Below are 24,284 nucleotides of genomic sequence, written 5' to 3'. Positions count from 1 at the left end.
GATATTTCCATGTTTTTACAGATGGCGGTGTAGATATTTCCATGTTTATACAGATAGCGGTTTGGCTATTTCCATGTTTATACAGATAGCGGTGGAGATATTTCCATGTTTATAGAGATAGTGGTGTAAATATTTCCATGTTTATACAGAAAGCTGTGTGGCTTTTTCCATGTTTATACAGATAGCGTTGGAGATATTTCCATGTTTATACAGATAACGGTGGAGATATTTTCATGTTTATACAGATAGCGGTGGAGATATTTCCAAGTTTATAGAGATAGCAGTGTATATATTTCCATGTTTATACAGATACCTGTGTGGCTATTTCCATGTTTATACAGATAGCGGTGTAGATATTTCCATGTTTATAGAGATGGCTTTGTAGATATTTACATATTTATACAGATGGCAGTGTAGATATTTCCATCTTTAGACAGATAATGGTGTAGATATTTCCATGTGTATACAGATTGCGGTGTAGGTATTTCCATGTTTATAGAGATAGCGGTGTAGATATTTCCATGTTTTTACAGACGGCTGTGTAGATACTTCCATGTGCATACAGATGTCAGTGTAGATATTTCCATGTTTATACAGATGGAGGTGTAGATATTTCCATGTTTATACAGATGACTGTGTAGATATTTCCATGTTTTTACAGATGGCGGTGTAGATACTTCCATATTTATACAGATAGCGGTGTCACTATTTTCATGTTTATACAGATAGCGGTGGAGATATTTCCATGTTTATACAGATAGCGGTGGAGATATTTCCATGTTTATAGAGATAGCGCTGTAGATATTTCCAAGTTTATACAGATAGCTGTGTGGCTATTTCCATGTTTATACAGATAGCTTTGGAGATATTTCCATGGTTATACAGATGGCAGTGTAGATATTTCCATGTTTATGCAGATGGCGGTGCAGATATTTCCATGTTTATACAGATAGCGGTGTACATATTTCCATATTTATACAGATGACTGTGTAGTTATTTCCATGTTTATACAGATGGCGGTGTAGATATTTCAATGTTTATACAGGTAGCAGTGTGGCTATTTCCATGTTTATACAGATCGCGGTGGAGAATTTTCCATGTTTATAGAGATAGCGGTGTAGATATTTCCATGTGTATACAGAGAGCTATATGGCTATTTCCATGTTTATACAGATAGCGGTGGAAATATTTCCATGTTTATACAGATAGCGGTGGAGATATTTCCATGTTTATACAGATAGCGGTGGAGATATTTAAATGTTTATAGAGATAGCAGTGCATATATTTCCATGTTTTCCAGATATCTGTGTGGCTATTTCCATGTTTATACAGATAGCGGTGTAAATATTTCCATGTTTATAGAGATTGCTGTGTAGATATTTACATATTTATACAGAGGGCAGTGTAGATATTTCCATGTTTTGACAGATAATGGCGTATATATTTCCATGTTTATACAGATTACGGTGTAGGTATTTCCATGTTTATAGAGATAGCGGTGTAGACATTTTCATGTTTATACAGATGGCAGTGTAGATATTTCCATGTGTATAGAGATGGCAGTGTAGATATTTCCATGTTTATACAGATGGAGTTGTAGATATTTCCATGTTTATACAGATGACTGTGTAGATATTTCCACGTTTTTACAGACGGCGGTGTAGATATTTCCATGTTTATACAGATCGCGGTGTGGCTATTTCCATGTTTATACAGATAGCGGTGTAGATATTTCCATGTTTATAGAGATGGATGTGTAGATATTTACATGTTTATACAGATGGCAGCGTAGATATTTTCATGTTTATACAGATAGTGGTGTAGATATTTCCAGGATTATACAGATGACTGTGTAGTTTTTTCCATGTTTTTACAGATGGCGGTGAAGATATTTCCATGTTTATAGAGACAGCCATGTAGATATTTCCATATTTATACAGATAGCGGTGTAGACATTTCCATGTTTATAGAGATAGCGGTGTAGATACTTCCACATTTATACAGATAGCGGTGTCATTATTTCCATGTTTATACAGATAGCGGTGGAGATATTTCCATGTTTATACAGATAGCGGTGGAGATATTTCCATGTTAATAGAGATAGCGGTGTAGATATTTTCATGTTTATAGAGATAGCTGTGTGGATATTTCCAAGTTTTTACAGATAACTTTGGAGATATTTCCATGTTTATACAGATGGCGGTGTAGATAGTTCCATGTTTATGCAGATGGCGGTGCAGATATTTCCATGTTTGTACTGAGAGCGGTGTACATAATTCCATATTTATACAGATGACTGTGTAGTTATTTCCATTTTTTTACAGATGGCGGTGTAGATATTTTCATATTTTAACACATGTCGGTGTAGATATTTCCATGTTTATACAGATAGCGGTGTGGCTATTTCCATGTTTATACATATAGCAGCGTAGATATTTCCATGTTTATAGAGATGGCTGTGTAGATATTTCCATGTTTATACAGATAGCGGTGTGGCTATTTCCATGTTTATACAGATAGCGGTGCAGATATTTCCATGTTTATAGAGATGGATGTGTAGATATATACATGTTTATACTGATGGCAGTGTAGATATTTCCATGTTTATACAGATAGTGGTGTAGCTATTTCCAGGTTTATACAGATAAATGTGTAGGTATTTCCATGTTTATACAGATGGCGGGGTAGATATTTCCATGTTTATTGAGATAGCGATGTAGATATTTCTATGTTTATTCAGATAGCGGTGTAGTCATTTCCATGTTTATAGAGATAGCGGTGTAGATATTTCCATATGTATACAGATAGCGGTGTCACTATTTCCATGTTTATACTGATAGCGGTGGAGATATTTCCATGTTTATACAGATAGCGGTGGAGATATTTCCATGTTTATACAGATAGCGATTGAGATATTTCCATGTTTATAGAGATAGCGGTGTAGATATTTCCATGTTTATACAGATAGCTGTGTGGCTATTTCCATGTTTATACAGATAGCGGTGTAGATATTTCCATGTTTATAGAGATGGCTGTGTAGATATTTACATATTTATACAGATGGCAGTGTAGATATTTCCATGTTTAGACAGATAATGATGTAGATATTTCCATGTTTATACAGATTGAGGTATAGTTATTTCCATGTTTATAGAGATAGCGGTGTAGATATTTCCATGTTTATACAGATAGCTGTGTGGCTATTTCCATGTTTATACAGACAGCGTTGGAGATATTTCCAAGTTTATACAGATGGCGGTGTAGATACTTCCATGTTTATGCAGAAGGCGGTGCAGATATTTCCATGTTTATACAGATAGCGGTGTACATATTTCCATATTTATACAGATGACTGTGTAGTTATTTCCATTTTTATACAGATGGCGGTGTTGATATTTCCATGTTTATGCAGATAGCGGTGGAGGTATTTCCATGTTAATACAGATGACTGTGTAGATGTTTTCATATTTTTACACTTGTCGGTGTAGATATTTCCATGTTTATACAGATAGCGGTGTGGCTATTTCCATGTTTATACAGAGAGCAGTGTAGATATTTCCATGTTTATAGAGATGGCTGTGTAGATATTTCCGTGTTTATACAGATGGCAGTGTAGATTTTTCCATGTTTGTATAGACAGTGGTGTAGATATTTCCATGTTTATACAGATGACTGTGTAGGTATTTCCATGTTTATACAGATGGCGGTGTAGACATTTCCATCTTTATACAGATAGCGGTGTGGATATTTCCGTGTTTATACAGATAGCAGTGCAGATATTTCCATGTTTATTGAGATGGCTGTGTAGATATTTACATGTTTATACAGATGGCACTGTAGTTATTTCCATGTTTATATAGATAGTGGTGTAGATATTTCCAGGTTTATACAGATGACTGTGTAGTTATTTCCATGTTTATACAGATGGCGGTGAAGGTATTTCCATGTTTATAGAGATAGCGGTGGAGATATTTCCATGTTTATAGAGATAGCGGTGCAGATATTCCATGTTTATACAGATAGCTGTGTGGCTATTTCCATGTTTCTACAGATAGCGTTGGAGATATTTCCATGTTTATACAGATAGCGGTGGAGATATTTCCATGTTTATACAGATAGCGGTGGAGATATTTCCATGTTTATAGAGATAGCAGTGTATATATTTCCATTTTTATACAGATAGCTCTGTGGCTATTTCCACGTTTATACAGATAGCGGTGTAGATATTTCCATGTTTATAGAGATGGCTGTGTAGCTATTTACATATTTATACAGATGGCGGTGTAGATATTTCCATGTTTAGACAGATAATGGTGTAGATATTTCCATGTTTATACAGATTGCGGTGTAGGTATTTCCATGTTTATAGAGATAGCGGTGTAGATATTTCCATGTTTATACAGATGGCTGTGTAGATATTACCATGTGCATACAGATGGCAGTGTAGATATTTCCATGTTTATAAAGATGGAGGTGTAGATATTTCCATATTTATACAGATGATTGTGTAGATATTTCCATGTTTTTACAGATAGTGGTGTGGCTATTTCCATGTTTATACTGATAGCAGTGTAGATATTTCCATGTTTATAGAGATGGCTGTGTAGATATTTACATGTTTATGCACATGGCAGTGTAGATATTTTCATGTTTATACAGATAGTTGTGTAAATATTTCCAGGTTTATACAGATGACTGTGTAGTTATTTCCATGTTTATAGAGATGGCGGTGAAGATATTTCCAAGTTCATAGAGACAGCCATGTAGATATTTCCATGTTTATACTGCTGGAAGTGTAGATATTTCTATGTTTAAACAGATGACTGTTAGATATTTCCATGTTTTTACAGATGGCGGTGTAGATATTTCCATGTTTATACAGATAGCGGTTTGGCTATTTCCATGTTTATACAGATAGCGGTGGAGATATTTCCATGTTTATAGAGATAGTGGTGTAAATATTTCCATGTTTATACAGACAGCTGTGTGGCTTTTTCCATGTTTATACAGATAGCGTTGGAGATATTTCCATGTTTATACAGATAACGGTGGAGATATTTTCATGTTTATACAGATAGCGGTGGAGATATTTCCAAGTTTATAGAGATAGCAGTGTATATATTTCCATGTTTATACAGATACCTGTGTGGCTATTTCCATGTTTATACAGATAGCGGTGTAGATATTTCCATGTTTATAGAGATGGCTTTGTAGATATTTACATATTTATACAGATGGCAGTGTAGATATTTCCATCTTTAGACAGATAATGGTGTAGGTATTTCCATGTGTATACAGATTGCGGTGTAGGTATTTCCATGTTTATAGAGATAGCGGTGTAGATATTTCCATGTTTTTACAGACGGCTGTGTAGATATTTCCATGTGCATACAGATGTCAGTGTAGATATTTCCATGTTTATACAGATGGAGGTGTAGATATTTCCATGTTTATACAGATGACTGTGTAGATATTTCCATGTTTTTACAGATGGCGGTGTAGGTATTTCCATGTTTATACAGATAGCGGTGTGGCTATTCCCATGTTTATACAGATAGTGGTGTAGATATTTCCAGGTTTATACAGATGACTGTGCAGTGATTTCCATGTTTATACAGATGGCGGTGTAGATATTTCCATGTTTATACAGATAGCGGTGTGGCTATTTCCATGTTTATACAGATAGCGGTGGAGATATTTCCATCTTTATAGAGATTGCGGTGTAGATATTTCCATGTTTATACAGATAGCTGTGTGGCTATTTCCATGTTTATACAGATAGCGTTGGAGACATTTCCATGTTTATACAGATAGCGGTGGATTTATTTCTATGTTTATACAGATAGCGTTGGAGATATTTCCATGTTTATAGAGATAGCAGTGCATATATTTCCATGTTTTCCAGATATCTGTGTGGCTATTTCCATGTTTATACAGATAGCGTTGTAGATATTTCCATGTTTATACAGATGGCTGTGTAGATATTTTCATATTTATACAGATGGCAGTGTAGATATTTCCATGTTTAGACAGATAATGGCGTAGATATTTCCATGTTTATACAGATTGCGGTGTAGGTATTTCCATGTTTATAGAGATAGCGGTGCAGATATTTCCATGTTTATACAGATGGCAGTGTAGATATTTCCATGTGTATACAGATGGCAGTGTAGATATTTCCATGTTTATACAGATGGAGGTGTAGATATTTCCATGTTTATACAGATGACTGTGTAGATATTTCCATGTATTTACAGATGGCGTTGTAGATATTTCCATGTTTATACAGATAGCGGTGTGTCTATTTCCATGTTTATACAGATAGCGGTGTAGATATTTCCATGTTTATAGAGATGGCTGTGTGGATATTTACATGTTTATACAGATGGCAGTGTAGATATTTTCATGTTTATACAGATAGTGGTGTAGATATTTCCAGGATTATACAGATGACTGTGTGGTTATTTCCATGTTTTATAGATGGCGGTGAAGATATTTCCATGTTTATAGAGACAGCCATGTAGATATTTCCATGTTTATACAGATAGCGGTGTAGACATTTCCATGTTTATAGAGATAGCGGTGTAGATACTTCCATATTTATACAGATAGCGGTGTCAATATTTCCATGTTTATACAGATAGCGGTGGAGATATTTCCATGTTTATACAGATAGCGGTGGAGATATTTCCATGTTTATAGAGATAGCAGTGTAGAAATTTTTCTTGTTTATACAGATAGGTGTGTGGCTATTTCCATGTTTATACAGATAGCTTTGGAGATATTTCCATGTTTATACAGATAGCGGTGTAGATATTTCCATGTTTATAGAGATGGCTGTGTAGATATTTACATATTTATACAGATGGCAGTGTAGATATTTCCATGTTTATACAGATAATGGTGTAGATATTTCCATGTTTATACAGATTGAGGTATAGTTATTTCCATGTTTATAGAGATAGCGGTGTAGATATTTCCATGTTTATACAGATAGCTGTGTGGCTATTTCCATGTTTATACAGACAGCGTTGGAGATATTTCCAAGTTTATACAGATGGCGGTGTAGATACTTCCATGTTTATGCAGAAGGCGGTGCAGATATTTCCATGCTTATACAGATAGCGGTGTAGACATTTCCATGTTTATAGAGATAGCGGTGTAGATACTTCCATATTTATACAGATAGCGGTGTCACTATTTCCATGTTTATACAGATAGTGGTGGAGATATTTCCATGTTTATACAGATAGCGGTGGAGATATTTCCATGTTTATAGATATAGCGGTGTAGATATTTCCAAGTTTATACAGATAGCTGTGTGGCTATTTCCATGTTTATACAGATAGCTTTGGAGATATTTCCATGTTTATACAGATGGCGGTGTAGATATTTCCATGTTTATGCAGATGGTGGTGCAGATATTTCCATGTTTATACAGATATCGTTGTATATATTTCCATATTTATACAGATGACTGTGTAGTTATTTCCATTTTTATACAGATGGCGGTGAAGATATTTCCATGTTTATACAGATAGCGGTGGAGATATTGCCATGTTTATACAGATGACTGTGAAGACATTTTCATATTTTTACACATGTCAGTGTAGATATTTCCATGTTTATACAGATAGCGATGTGGCTATTTCCATGTTTATACATATAGCACTGTAGATATTTCCATGTTTATAGAGATGGCTGTGTGGATATTTCCATGTTTATACAGATGGCAGTGTAGATATTTCCATGTTTGTACAGACAGTGCTGTAGGTATTTCCATGTTTATACAGATGACTGTTTAGGTATTTCCATGTTTATAGAGATGGCGGTGTAGATATTTCTATGTTTATAGAGATGGCTGTGTAGATATTTACATGTTTATACAGATGGCAGTGTAGATATTTTCATGTTTATACAGATAGTGGTGTAGATATTTCCAGGTTTATACTGATGACTGTGTAGTTATTTCCATGTTTATACAGATGGCGGTGTAGAAACTTCCATGTTTATACAGATAGCGGTGTGGCTATTTCCATGTTTATACAGATAGCGGTGGAGATATTTCCATGTTTATAGAGAGAGCGGTGTAGATATTTCCATGTGTATACAGATAGCTGTGTGACTATTTCCATGTTAATACAGATAGCGGTGGAGATATTTCCATGTTTACACCGATAGCGGTGGAGATATTTCCATGTTTATACAGATAGCGTTGGAGATATTTCCATGTTTATAGAGATAGCAGTGCATATATTTCCATGTTTTCCAGATATCTGTGTGGCTATTTCCATGTTTATTCAGATAGCGGTGTAGATATTTCCATGTTTATAGAGATGGCTGTGTAGATATTTACATATTTATACAGATGGCAGTGTAGATATTTCCATGTTTAGACAGATAATGGTGTAGATATTTCCATGTGTATACAGATTGCGGTGTAGGTATTTCCATGTTTATAGAGATAGCGGTGTAGATATTTCCATGTTTTTACAGACGGCTGTGTAGATATTTCCATGTGCATACAGATGTCAGTGTAGGTATTTCCATGTTTACACAGATGGAGGTGCAGATATTTCCATGTTTATACAGATGACTGTGTAGATATTTCCATGTTTTTACAGATGGCGGTGAAGATATTTCCATGTTTATACAGATAGCGGTGTGGCTATTTCCATGTTTATACAGATAGCGGTGTAGATATTTCCATGTTTATAGAGATGGCTGTGTTGATATTTACATGTTTATACAGATGGCAGTGTAGATATTTTCAGGTTTATACAGACAGTGGTGTAGATATTTCCAGGTTTATACAGATGACTGTGTAGTTATTTCCATGTTTATACAGATGGCGTTGTAGATATTTCCATGTTTATACAGCTAGCGGTGTGGCTATTTCCATGTTTATACAGATAGCGGTGGAGATATTTCCATGTTTATAGACATAGCGGTGTAGATAATTCCATGTTTATACAGATAGCTGTGTGGCTATTTCCATGTTTATACAGATAGCGTTGGAGATATTTCAATGTTTATACAGATAGCGGTGGAGATATTTCCATGTTTATACAGATACCGTTGGAGATATTTCCATGTTTATAGAGATAGCAGTGCATATATTTCCATGTTTTCCAGATATCTGTGTGGCTATTTCCATGTTTATACAGATAGCGTTGTAGATATTTCCATGTTTATACAGATAGCTGTGTAGATATTTACATATTTATACAGATGGCAGTGTAGATATTTCCATGTTTAGACAGATAATGGCGTAGATATTTCCATGTTTATACAGATTGCGGTGTAGGTATTTCCATGTTTATAGAGATAGTGGTGTAGATATTTCCATGTTTATACAGATGGCAGTGTAGATATTTCCATGTGTATATAGATGGCAGTGTAGATATTTCCATGTTTATACAGATGGAGGTGTAGATATTTTCATGTTTATACAGATGACTGTGTAGATATTTCCATGTTTTTACAGATGGCGGTGTAGATATTTCCATGTTTATACAGATAGCGGTGTGTCCATTTCCATGTTTATACAGATAGCGGTGTAGATATTTCCATGTTTATAGAGATGGCTGTGTAGATATTTACATGTTTATACAGATGGCAGTGTAGATATTTTCATGTTTATACAGATAGTGGTGTAGATATTTCCAGGATTATACAGATGACTGTGTATTTATTTCCATGTTTTTACAGATGGCGGTGAAGTTATTTCCATGTTTATAGAGACAGCCATGTAGATATTTCCATGTTTATATAGATAGCGGTGTAGACATTTCCATGTTTATAGAGATAGCGGTGTAGATACTTCCATATTTATACAGATAGCGGTGTCACTATTTTCATGTTTATACAGATAGCGGTGGAGATATTTCCATGTTTATACAGATAGCGGTGGAGATATTTCCATGTTTATAGAGATAGAGGTGTAGATATTTCCAAGTTTATACAGATAGCTGTGTGGCTATTTCCATGTTTATACAGATAGCTTTGGAGATATTTCCATGGTTATACAGATGGCAGTGTAGATATTTCCATGTTTATGCAGATGGCGGTGCAGAAATTTCCATGTTTATACAGATAGCGGTGTACATATTTCCATATTTATACAGATGACTGTGTAGTTATTCCCATTTTTATACAGATGGCGTTGAAGATATTTCCATGTTTATACAGATAGCGGTTTGGCTATTTCCATGTTTATACAGATAGTGTTGGAGATATTTCCATGTTTATAGAGATAGTGGTGTAAATATTTCCATGTTTATACTGATAGCAGTGTAGATATTTCCATGTTTATAGAGATGGCTGTGTAGATATTTACATGTTTATGCACATGGCAGTGTAGATATTTTCATGTTTATACAGATAGTGGTGTAAATATTTCCAGGTTTATACAGATGACTGTGTAGTTATTTCCATGTTTATAGAGATGGCGGTGAAGATATTTCCAAGTTCATAGAGACAGCCATGTAGATATTTCCATGTTTATACTGATGGAAGTGTAGATATTTCCATGTTTAAACAGATGACTGTTAGATATTTCCATGTTTTTACAGATGACGGTGTAGATATTTCCATGTTTATACAGATAGCGGTTTGGCTATTTCCATGTTTATACAGATAGCGGTGGAGATATTTCCATGTTTATAGAGATAGTGGTGTAAATATTTCCATGTTTATACAGACAGCTGTGTGGCTTTTTCTATGTTTATACAGATAGCGTTGGAGATATTTCCATGTTTATACAGATAATGGTGGAGATATTTTCATGTTTATACAGATAGCGGTGGAGATATTTCCCAGTTTATAGTGATAGCAGTGTATATATTTCCATGTTTATACAGATACCTGTGTGGCTATTTCCATGTTTATACAGATAGCGGTGTAGATATTTCCATGTTTATAGAGATGGCTGTGTAGATATTTACATATTTATACAGATGGCAGTGTAGATATTTCCATGTTTAGACAGATAATGGTGTAGATATTTCCATGTGTATACAGATTGCGGTGTAGGTATTTCCATGTTTATAGAGATAGCGGTGTAGATATTTCCATGTTTTTACAGACGGCTGTGTAGATATTTCCATGTGCATACAGATGTCAGTGTAGATATTTCCATGTTTATACAGATGGAGGTGTAGATATTTCCATGTTTATACAGATGACTGTGTAGATATTTCCATGTTTTTACAGATGGCGGTGTAGGTATTTCCATGTTTATACAGATAGCGGTGTGGCTATTCCCATGTTTATACAGAGAGTGGTGTAGATATTTCCAGGTTTATACAGATGACTGTGTAGTGATTTCCATGTTTATACAGATGGCGGTGTAGATATTTCCATGTTTATACAGATAGCGGTGTGGCTATTTCCATGTTTATACAGATAGCGGTGGAGATATTTCCATGTTTATAGAGATTGCGGTGTAGATATTTCCATGTTTATACAGATAGCTGTGTGGCTATTTCCATGTTTATACAGATAGCGTTGGAGACATTTCCATGTTTATACAGATAGTGGTGTAGATATTTCCAGGTTTATACAGATGACTGTGTAGTTATTTCCATGTTTTACAGATGGCAGTGAAGATATTTCCATGTTTATAGAGACAGCCATGTAGATATTTCCATGTTTATACAGATAGCGGTGTAGACATTTCCATGTTTATAGAGATAGCGGTGTAGATACTTCCATATTTATACAGATAGCGGTGTCAATATTTCCATGTTTATACAGATAGCGGTGGAGATATTTCCATGTTTATACAGATAGCGGTGTAGATATTTCCATGTTTATAGAGATGGCTGTGTAGATATTTACATATTTATACAGATGGCAGTGTAGATATTTCCATGTTTAGACAGATAATGGTGTAGATATTTCCATGTTTATACAGATTGAGGTATAGTTATTTCCATGTTTATAGAGATAGCGGTGTAGATATTTCCATGTTTATACAGATAGCTGTGTGGCTATTTCCATGTTTATAAAGACAGCGTTGGAGATATTTCCAAGTTTATACAGATGGCGGTGTAGATACTTCCATGTTTATGCAGAAGGCGGTGCAGATATTTCCAGGTTTATACAGATAGCGGTGTACATATTTCCATATTTATACAGATGACTGTGTAGTTATTTCCATTTTTATACAGATGGCGGTGTTGATATTTCCATGTTTATGCAGATAGCGGTGGAGGTATTTCCATGTTTATACAGATGACTGTGTAGATATTTTCATATTTTTACACATGTCGGTGTAGATATTTTCATGTTTATACAGATAGCGGTGTGGCTATTTCCATGTTTATACAGAGAGCAGTGTAGTTATTTCCATGTTTATAGAGATGGCTGTGTAGATATTTCCACGTTTATACAGATGCCAGTGTAGATACTTCCATGTTTGTACAGACAGTGGTGTAGATATTTCCATGTTTATACAGATGACTGTGTAGGTATTTCCATGTTTATACAGATGGCGGTGAAGGTATTTCCATGTTTATAGAGATAGCGGTGGAGATATTTCCATGTTTATAGAGATAGCGGTGTAGATATTCCATGTTTATACAGATAGCTGTGTGGCTATTTCCATGTTTATACAGATAGCGTTGGAGATATTTCCATGTTTATACAGATAGCGGTGGAGATATTTCCATGTTTCTACAGATAGCGGTGGAGATATTTCCATGTTTATAGAGATAGCAGTGTATATATTTCCATTTTTATACTGATAGCTGTGTGGCTATTTCCATGTTTATACAGATAGCGGTGGAGATATTTCCATGTTTATAGAGATGGCTGTGTAGCTATTTACATATTTATACAGATGGCGGTGTAGATATTTCCATGTTTAGACAGATAATGGTGTAGATATTTCCATGTTTATACAGATTGCGGTGTAGGTATTTCCATGTTTATAGAGATAGCGGTGTAGATATTTCCATGTTTATACAGATGGCTGTGTAGATATTTCCATGTGCATACAGACGGCAGTGTAGATATTTCCATGTTTATAAAGATGGAGGTGTAGACATTTCCATATTTATACAGATGATTGTGTAGATATTTCCATGTTTTTACAGATAGTGGTGTGGCTATTTCCATGTTTATACTGATAGCAGTGTAGGTATTTCCATGTTTATGGAGATGGCTGTGTAGATATTTACATGTTTATACACATGGCAGTGTAGATATTTTCATGTTTATACAGATAGTGGTGTAAATATTTCCAGGTTTATACAGATGACTGTGTAGTTATTTCCATGTTTATAGAGATGGCGGTGAAGATATTTCCAAGTTCATAGAGACAGCCATGTAGATATTTCCATGTTTATACTGATGGAAGTGTAGATATTTCCATGTTTAAACAGATGACTGTGTAGATATTTCCATGTTTTTACAGATGGCGGTGTAGATATTTCCATGTTTATACAGATAGCGGTTTGGCTATTTCCATGATTATACAGATAGCGGTGGAGATATTTCCATGTTTATAGAGATAGTGGTGTAGATATTTCCATGTTTATACAGATAGCTGTGTGGCTTTTTCCATGTTTATACAGATAGCGTTGGAGATATTTCCATGTTTATACAGATAACGGTGGAGATATTTCCATGTTTATACAGATAGCGGTGGAGATATTTCCAAGTTTATAGAGATAGCAGTGTATATATTTCCATGTTTATACAGATATCTGTGTGGCTATTTCCATGTTTATACAGATAGCAGTGTAGTTATTTCTATGTTTATAGAGATGGCTGTGTAGATATTTACATATTTAAACAGATGGCAGTGTAGATATTTCCATGTTTAGACAGATAATGGTGTAGATATTTCCATGTGGATACAGATTGCGGTGTAGGTATTTCCATGTTTATTGAGATAGCGGTGTAGATATTTCCATGTTTTCACAGATGGCTGTGTAGATATTTCCATGTGCATACAGATGGCAGTGTAGATATTTCCATGTTTATACAGATGGAGGTGTAGATATTTCCATGTTTATACCGATGACTGTGTAGATATTTCCATGTTTTTACAGATGGCGGTGTATGTATTTCCATGTTTATACAGATAGCGGTGTGGCTATTCCCATGTTTATACAGATAGTGGTGTAGATATTTCCAGGTTTATACAGATGACTGTGCAGTTATTTCCATGTTTATACAGATGGCGGTGTAGATATTTCCATGTTTATACAGATAGCGGTGTGGCTATTTCCATGTTTATACAGATAGCGGTGGAGATATTTCCATGTTTATAGAGATAGCGGTGTAGATATTTCCATGTGTATACAGATAGCTGTGTGACTATTTCCATGTTTATACAGATAGCGGTGGAGATATTTCCATGTTTACACAGATAGCGGTGGAGATATTTCCATGTTTATACAGATAGCGTTGGAGATATTTCCATGTTTATAGAGATAGCAGTGCATATATTTCCATGTTTTCCAGATATCTGTGTGGCTATTTCCATGTTTATACAGATAGCGGTGTAGATATTTCCATGTTTATAGAGATGGCTGTGTAGATATTTACATATTTATACAGATGGCAGTGTAGATATTTCCATGTTTAGACAGATAATGGCGTAGATATTTCCATGTTTATACAGATTGCGGTGTAGGTATTTCCATGTTTATAGAGATAGCGGTGTAGATATTTCCATGTTTATACAGATGGCAGTTTAGATATTTCCATGTGTATACAGATGGCAGTGTAGATATTTCCATGTTTATACAGATGGAGGTGCAGATATTTCCATGTTTATACAGATGACTGTGTAGATATTTCCATGTTTTTACAGATGGCAGTGAAGATATTTCCATGTTTATACAGATAGCGGTGTGGCTGTTTCCATGTTTATACAGATAGCGGTGTAGATATTTCCATGTTTATAGAGATGGCTGTGTTGATATTTACATGTTTATACAGATGGCAGTGTAGATATTTTCAGGTTTATACAGACAGTGGTGTAGATATTTCCAGGTTTATACAGATGACTGTGTAGTTATATGCATGTTTATACAGATGGCGGTGTAGATATTTCCATGTTTATACAGCTAGCGGTGTGGCTATTTCCATGTTTATACAGATAGCGGTGGAGATATTTCCATGTTTATAGACATAGCGGTGTAGATAATTCCATGTTTATACAGATAGCTGTGTGGCTATTTCCATGTTTATACAGATAGCGTTGGAGATATTTCAATGTTTATACAGATAGCGGTGGAGATATTTCCATGTTTATACAGATAGCGTTGGAGATATTTCCATGTTTATAGAGATAGCAGTGCATATATTTCCATGTTTTCCAGATATCTGTGTGGCTATTTCCATGTTTATACAGATAGCGTTGTAGATATTTCCATGTTTATACCGATAGCTGTGTAGATATTTACATATTTATACAGATGGCAGTGTAGATATTTCCATGTTTAGACAGATAATGGCGTAGATATTTCCATGTTTATACAGATTGCGGTGTAGGTATTTCCATGTTTATAGAGATAGCGGTGTAGATATTTCCATGTTTATACAGATGGCAGTGTAGATATTTCCATGTGTATATAGATGGCAGTGTAGATATTTCCATGTTTATACAGATGGAGGTGTAGATATTTCCATGTTTATACAGATGACTGTGTAGATATTTCCATGTTTTTACAGATGGCGGTGTAGATATTTCCATGTTTATACAGATAGCGGTGTGTCCATTTCCATGTTTATACAGATAGCGGTGTAGATATTTCCATGTTTATAGAGATGGCTGTGTAGATATTTCCATGTTTATACAGATGGCAGTGTAGATATTTTCATGTTTATACAGATAGTGGTGTAGATATTTCCAGGATTATACAGATGACTGTGTATTTATTTCCATGTTTTTACAGATGGCGGTGAAGTTATTTCCATGTTTATAGAGACAGCCATGTAGATATTTCCATGTTTATATAGATAGCGGTGTAGACATTTCCATGTTTATAGAGATAGCGGTGTAGATACTTCCATATTTATACAGATAGCGGTGTCACTATTTTCATGTTTATACAGATAGCGGTGGAGATATTTCCATGTTTATACAGATAGCGGTGGAGATATTTCCATGTTTATAGAGATAGCGGTGTAGATATTTCCATGTTTATACAGATAGCTGTGTGGCTATTTCCATGTATATACAGATAGCTTTGGAGATATTTCCATGGTTATACAGATGGCAGTGTAGATATTTCCATGTTTATGCAGATGGCGGTGCAGATATTTCCATGTTTATACAGATAGCGGTGTACATATTTCCATATTTATACAGATGACTGTGTAGTTATTTCCATGTTTATACAGATGGCGGTGTAGATATTTCAATGTTTATACAGGTAGCAGTGTGGCTATTTCCATGTTTATACAGATCGCGGTGGAGAATTTTCCATGTTTATAGAGATAGCGGTGTAGATATTTCCATGTGTATACAGATGACTCTGTAGATATTTCCACGTTTTTACAGACGGCGGTGTAGATATTTCCATGTTTATACAGATCGCGGTGTGGCTATTTCCATGTTTATACAGATAGCGGTGTAGATATTTCCATGTTTATAGAGATGGCTGTGTAGATATTTACATGTTTATACAGATGGCAGCGTAGATATTTTCATGTTTATACAGATAGTGGTGTAGATATTTCCAGGATTATACAGATGACTGTGTAGTTTTTTCCATGTTTTTACAGATGGCGGTGAAGATATTTCCATGTTTATAGAGACAGCCATGTAGATATTTCCATATTTATACAGATAGCGGTGTAGACATTTCCATGTTTATAGAGATAGCGGTGTAGATACTTCCACATTTATACAGATAGCGGTGTCATTATTTCCATGTTTATACAGATAGCGGTGGAGATATTTCCATGTTTATACAGATAGCGGTGGAGATATTTCCATGTTAATAGAGATAGCGGTGTAGATATTTTCATGTTTATAGAGATAGCTGTGTGGCTATTTCCAAGTTTTTACAGATAACTTTGGAGATATTTCCATGTTTATACAGATGGCGGTGTAGATAGTTCCATGTTTATGCAGATGGCGGTGCAGATATTTCCATGTTTGTACTGAGAGCGGTGTGCATAATTCAATATTTATACAGATGACTGTGTAGTTATTTCCATTTTTTTACAGATGGCGGTGTAGATATTTTCATATTTTAACACATGTCGGTGTAGATATTTCCATGTTTATACAGATAGCGGTGTGGCTATTTCCATGTTTATACATATAGCAGCGTAGATATTTCCATGTTTATAGAGATGGCTGTGTAGATATTTCCATGTTTATACAGATAGCGGTGTGGCTATTTCCATGTTTATACAGATAGCGGTGCAGATATTTCCATGTTTATAGAGATGGATGTGTAGATATTTACATGTTTATACTGATGGCAGTGTAGATATTTCCATGTTTATACAGATAGTTGTGTAGCTATTTCCAGGTTTATACAGATAAATGTGTAGGTATTTCCATGTTTATACAGATGGCGGGGTAGATATTTCCATGTTTATTGAGATAGCGATGTAGATATTTCTATGTTTATTCAGATATCGGTGTAGTCATTTCCATGTTTATAGAGATAGCGGTGTAGATATTTCCATATGTATACAGATAGCGGTGTCACTATTTCCATGTTTATACTGATAGCGGTGGAGGTATTTCCATGTTTATACAGATAGCGGTGGAGATATTTCCATGTTTATACAGATAGCGATGGAGATATTTCCATGTTTATAGAGATAGCGGTGTAGATATTTCCATGTTTATACAGATAGCTGTGTGGCTATTTCCATGTTTATACAGATAGCGGTGTAGATATTTCCATGTTTATAGAGATGGCTGTGTAGATATTTACATATTTATACAGATGGCAGTGTAGATATTTCCATGTTTAGACAGATAATGATGTAGATATTTCCATGTTTATACAGATTGAGGTATAGTTATTTCCATGTTTATAGAGATAGCGGTGTAGATATTTCCATGTTTATACAGATAGCTGTGTGGCTATTTCCATGTTTATACAGACAGCGTTGGAGATATTTCCAAGTTTATACAGATGGCGGTGTAGATACTTCCATGTTTATGCAGAAGGCGGTGCAGATATTTCCATGTTTATACAGATAGCGGTGTACATATTTCCATATTTATACAGATGACTGTGTAGTTATTTCCATTTTTATACAGATGGCGGTGTTGATATTTCCATGTTTATGCAGATAGCGGTGGAGGTATTTCCATGTTAATACAGATGACTGTGTAGATGTTTTCATATTTTTACACATGTCGGTGTAGATATTTCCATGTTTATACAGATAGCGGTGTGGCTATTTCCATGTTTATACATATAGCACTGTAGATATTTCCATGTTTATAGAGATGGCTGTGTGGATATTTCCATGTTTATACAGATGGCAGTGTAGATATTTCCATGTTTGTACAGACAGTGCTGTAGGTATTTCCATGTTTATACAGATGACTGTTTAGGTATTTCCATGTTTATAGAGATGGCGGTGTAGATATTTCTATGTTTATAGAGATGGCTGTGTAGATATTTACATGTTTATACAGATGGCAGTGTAGATATTTTCATGTTTATACAGATAGTGGTGTAGATATTTCCAGGTTTATACTGATGACTGTGTAGTTATTTCCATGTTTATACAGATGGCGGTGTAGATATTTCCATGTTTATACAGATAGCGGTGTGGCTATTTCCATGTTTATACAGATAGCGGTGGAGATATTTCCATGTTTATAGAGATAGCGATTTAGATATTTCCATGTGTATACAGATAGCTGTGTGACTATTTCCATGTTTATACAGATAGCGGTGGAGATATTTCCATGTTTACACAGATAGCGGTGGAGATATTTCCATGTTTATACAGATAGCGTTGGAGATATTTCCATGTTTATAGAGATAGCAGTGCATATATTTCCATGTTTTCCAGATATCTGTGTGGCTATTTCCATGTTTATACAGATAGCGGTGTAGATATTTCCATGTTTATAGAGATGGCTGTGTAGATATTTACATATTTATACAGATGGCAGTGTAGATATTTCCATGTTTAGACAGATAATGGCGTAGATATTTCCATGTTTATACAGATTGCGGTGTAGGTATTTCCATGTTTATAGAGATAGCGGTGTAGATATTTCCATGTTTATACAGATGGCAGTGTAGATATTTCCATGTGTATACAGATGGCAGTGTAGATATTTCCATGTATATACAGATGGAGGTGCAGATATTTCCATGTTTATACAGATGACTGTGTAGATATTTCCATGTTTTTACAGATGGCGGTGAAGATATTTCCATGTTTATACAGATAGCGGTGTGGCTATTTCCATGTTTATACAGATAGCGGTGTAGATATTTCCATGTTTATAGAGATGGCTGTGTTGATATTTACATGTTTATACAGATGGCAGTGTAGATATTTTCAGGTTTATACAGACAGTGGTGTAGATATTTCCAGGTTTATACAGATGACTGTGTAGTTATTTCCATGTTTATACAGATGGCGGTGTAGATATTTCCATGTTTATACTGCTAGCGGTGTGGCTATTTCCATGTTTATACAGATAGCGGTGGAGATATTTCCATGTTTATAGACATAGCGGTGTAGATATTTCCATGTGTATACAGATAGCTGTGTGACTATTTCCATGTTTATACAGATAGCGGTGGAGATATTTCCATGTTTACACAGATAGCGGTGGAGATATTTCCATGTTTATACAGATAGCGTTGGAGATATTTCCATGTTTATAGAGATAGCAGTGCATATATTTCCATGTTTTCCAGATATCTGTGTGGCTATTTCCATGTTTATACAGATAGCGTTGTAGAAATTTACATGTTTATACAGATAGTTGTGTAGATATTTACATATTTATACAGATGGCAGTGTAGATATTTCCATGTTTAGACAGATAATGGCGTAGATATTTCCATGTTTATACAGATTGCGGTGTAGGAATTTCCATGTTTATAGAGATAGTGGTGTAGATATTTCCATGTTTATACAGATGGCAGTGTAGATATTTCCATGTGTATATAGATGGCAGTGTAGATATTTCCATGTTTATACAGATGGAGGTGTAGATATTTCCATGTGTATATAGATGGCAGTGTAGATATTTCCATGTTTATACAGATGGAGGTGTAGATATTTCCATGTTTATACAGATGACTGTGTAGATATTTCCATGTTTTTACAGATGGCGGTGTAGATATTTCCATGTTTATACAGATAGCGGTGTGTCCATTTCCATGTTTATACAGATAGCGGTGTAGATATTTCCATGTTTATAGAGATGGCTGTGTAGATATTTACATGTTTATACATATGGCAGTGTAGATATTTTCATGTTTATACAGATAGTGGTGTAGATATTTCCAGGATTATACAGATGACTCTGTATTTATTTCCATGTTTTTACAGATGGCGGTGAAGTTATTTCCATGTTTATAGAGACAGCCATGTAGATATTTCCATGTTTATATAGATAGCGGTGTAGACATTTCCATGTTTATAGAGATAGCGGTGTAGATACTTCCATATTTATACAGATAGCGGTGTCACTATTTTCATGTTTATACAGATAGCGGTGGAGATATTTCCATGCTTATACAGATAGCGGTGGAGATATTTCCATGTTTATAGAGATAGCGGTGTAGATATTTCCAAGTTTATACAGATAGCTGTGTGGCTATTTCCATGTTTATACAGATAGCTTTGGAGATATTTCCATGGTTATACAGATGGCAGTGTAGATATTTCCATGTTTATGCAGATGGCGGTGCAGATATTTCCATGTTTATACAGATAGCGGTGTACATATTTCCATATTTATACAGATGACTGTGTAGTTATTTCCATTTTTATACAGATGGCGGTGAAGATATTTCCATGTTTATACAGATAGCGGTGGAGATATTTCCATGTTTATACAGATGACTGTGTAGATATTTTCATATTTTTACACATGTCGGTGTAGATATTTCCATGTTTATACAGATAATGATGTAGATATTTCCATGTTTATACAGATTGAGGTATAGTTATTTCCATGTTTATAGAGATAGCGGTGTAGATATTTCCATGTTTATACAGATAGCTGTGTGGCTATTTCCATGTTGATACAGACAGCGTTGGAGATATTTCCAAGTTTATACAGATGGCGGTGTAGATACTTCCATGTTTATGCAGAAGGCGGTGCAGATATTTCCATGTTTATACAGATAGCGGTGTACATATTTCCATATTTATACAGATGACTGTGTAGTTATTTCCATTTTTATACAGATGGCGGTGTTGATATTTCCATGTTTATGCAGATAGCGGTGGAGGTATTTCCATGTTAATACAGATGACTGTGTAGATGTTTTCATATTTTTACACGTGTCGGTGTAGATATTTCCATGTTTATACAGATAGCGGTGTGGCTATTTCCATGTTTATACATATAGCACTGTAGATATTTCCATGTTTATAGAGATGGCTGTGTGGATATTTCCATGTTTATACAGATGGCAGTGTAGATATTTCCATGTTTGTACAGACAGTGCTGTAGGTATTTCCATGTTTATACAGATGACTGTTTAGGTATTTCCATATTTATAGAGATGGCGGTGTAGATATTTCTATGTTTATAGAGATGGCTGTGTAGATATTTACATGTTTATACAGATGGCAGTGTAGATATTTTCATGTTTATACAGATAGTGGTGTAGATATTTCCAGGTTTATACTGATGACTGTGTAGTTATTTCCATGTTTATACAGATGGCGGTGTAGATATTTCCATGTTTATACAGATAGCGGTGTGGCTATTTCCATGTTTATACAGATAGCGGTGGAGATATTTCCATGTTTATAGAGATAGCGGTGTAGATATTTCCATGTGTATACAGATAGCTGTGTGACTATTTCCATGTTTATACAGATAGCGGTGGAGATATTTCCATGTTTACACAGATAGCGGTGGAGATATTTCCATGTTTATACAGATAGCGTTGGAGATATTTCCATGTTTATAGAGATAGCAGTGCATATATTTCCATGTTTTCCAGATATCTGTGTGGCTATTTCCATGTTTATACAGATAGCGGTGTAGATATTTCCATGTTTATAGAGATGGCTGTGTAGATATTTACATATTTATACAGATGGCAGTGTAGATATTTCCATGTTTAGACAGATAATGGCGTAGATATTTCCATGTTTATAGAGATTGCGGTGTAGGTATTTCCATGTTTATAGAGATAGCGGTGTAGATATTTCCATGTTTATACAGATGGCAGTGTAGATATTTCCATGTGTATACAGATGGCAGTGTAGATATTTCCATGTTTATACAGATGGAGGTGCAGATATTTCCATGTTTATACAGATGACTGTGTAGATATTTCCATGTTTTTACAGATGACGGTGAAGATATTTCCATGTTTATACAGATAGCGGTGTGGCTATTTCCATGTTTATACAGATAGCGGTGTAGATATTTCCATGTTTATAGAGATGGCTGTGTTGATATTTACATGTTTATACAGATGGCAGTGTAGATATTTTCAGGTTTATACAGACAGTGGTGTAGATATTTCCAGGTTTATACAGATGACTGTGTAGTTATTTCCATGTTTATACAGATGGCAGTGTAGATATTTCCATGTTTATACAGATGGAGGTGCAGATATTTCCATGTTTATACAGATGACTGTGTAGATATTTCCATGTTTTTACAGATGGCGGTGAAGATATTTCCATGTTTATACAGATAGCGGTGTGGCTATTTCCATGTTTATACAGATAGCGGTGTAGATATTTCCATGTTTATAGAGATGGCTGTGTTGATATTTACATGTTTATACAGATGGCAGTGTAGATATTTTCAGGTTTATACAGACAGTGGTGTAGATATTTCCAGGTTTATACAGATGACTGTGTAGTTATATCCATGTTTATACAGATGGCGGTGTAGATATTTCCATGTTTATACAGCTAGCGGTGTGGCTATTTCCATGTTTATACAGATAGCGGTGGAGATATTTCCATGTTTATAGACATAGCGGTGTAGATAATTCCATGTTTATACAGATAGCTGTGTGGCTATTTCCATGTTTATACAGATAGCGTTGGAGATATTTCAATGTTTATACAGATAGCGGTGGAGATATTTCCATGTTTATACAGATAGCGTTGGAGATATTTCCATGTTTATAGAGATAGCAGTGCATATATTTCCATGTTTTCCAGATATCTGTGTGGCTATTTAAATGTTTATACAGATAGCGTTGTAGATATTTCCATGTTTATACAGATAGCTGTGTAGATATTTACATATTTATACAGATGGCAGTGTAGATATTTCCATGTTTAGACAGATAATGGCGTAGATATTTCCATGTTTATACAGATTGCGGTGTAGGTATTTCCATGTTTATAGAGATAGCGGTGTAGATATTTCCATGTTTATACAGATGGCAGTGTAGATATTTCCATGTGTATATAGATGGCAGTGTAGATATTTCCATGTTTACACAGATAATGGCGTAGATATTTCCATGTTTATACAGATTGCGGTGTAGGTATTTCCATGTTTATAGAGATAGCGGTGTAGATATTTCCATGTTTATACAGATGGCAGTGTAGATATTTCCATGTGTATATAGATGGCAGTGTAGATATTTCCATGTTTATACAGATGGAGGTGTAGATATTTCCATGTTTATACAGATGACTGTGTAGATATTTCCATGTTTTTACAGATGGCGGTGTAGATATTTCCATGTTTATACAGATAGCGGTGTGTCCATTTCCATGTTTATACAGATAGCGGTGTAGATATTTCCATGTTTATAGAGATGGCTGTGTAGATATTTCCATGTTTATACAGATGGCAGTGTAGATATTTTCATGTTTATACAGATAGTGGTGTAGATATTTCCAGGATTATACAGATGACTGTGTATTTATTTCCATGTTTTTACAGATGGCGGTGAAGTTATTTCCATGTTTATAGAGACAGCCATGTAGATATTTCCATGTTTATATAGATAGCGGTGTAGACATTTCCATGTTTATAGAGATAGCGGTGTAGATACTTCCATATTTATACAGATAGCGGTGTCACTATTTTCATGTTTATACAGATAGCGGTGGAGATATTTCCATGTTTATACAGATAGCGGTGGAGATATTTCCAT

The sequence above is a fragment of the Pan paniscus genome, chromosome 8 (genome assembly GCF_029289425.2).
Source record: "Pan paniscus chromosome 8, NHGRI_mPanPan1-v2.0_pri, whole genome shotgun sequence".
Lineage (NCBI taxonomy): Eukaryota > Metazoa > Chordata > Mammalia > Primates > Hominidae > Pan > Pan paniscus.
Note: the sequence above shows the minus strand (reverse complement) of the source record.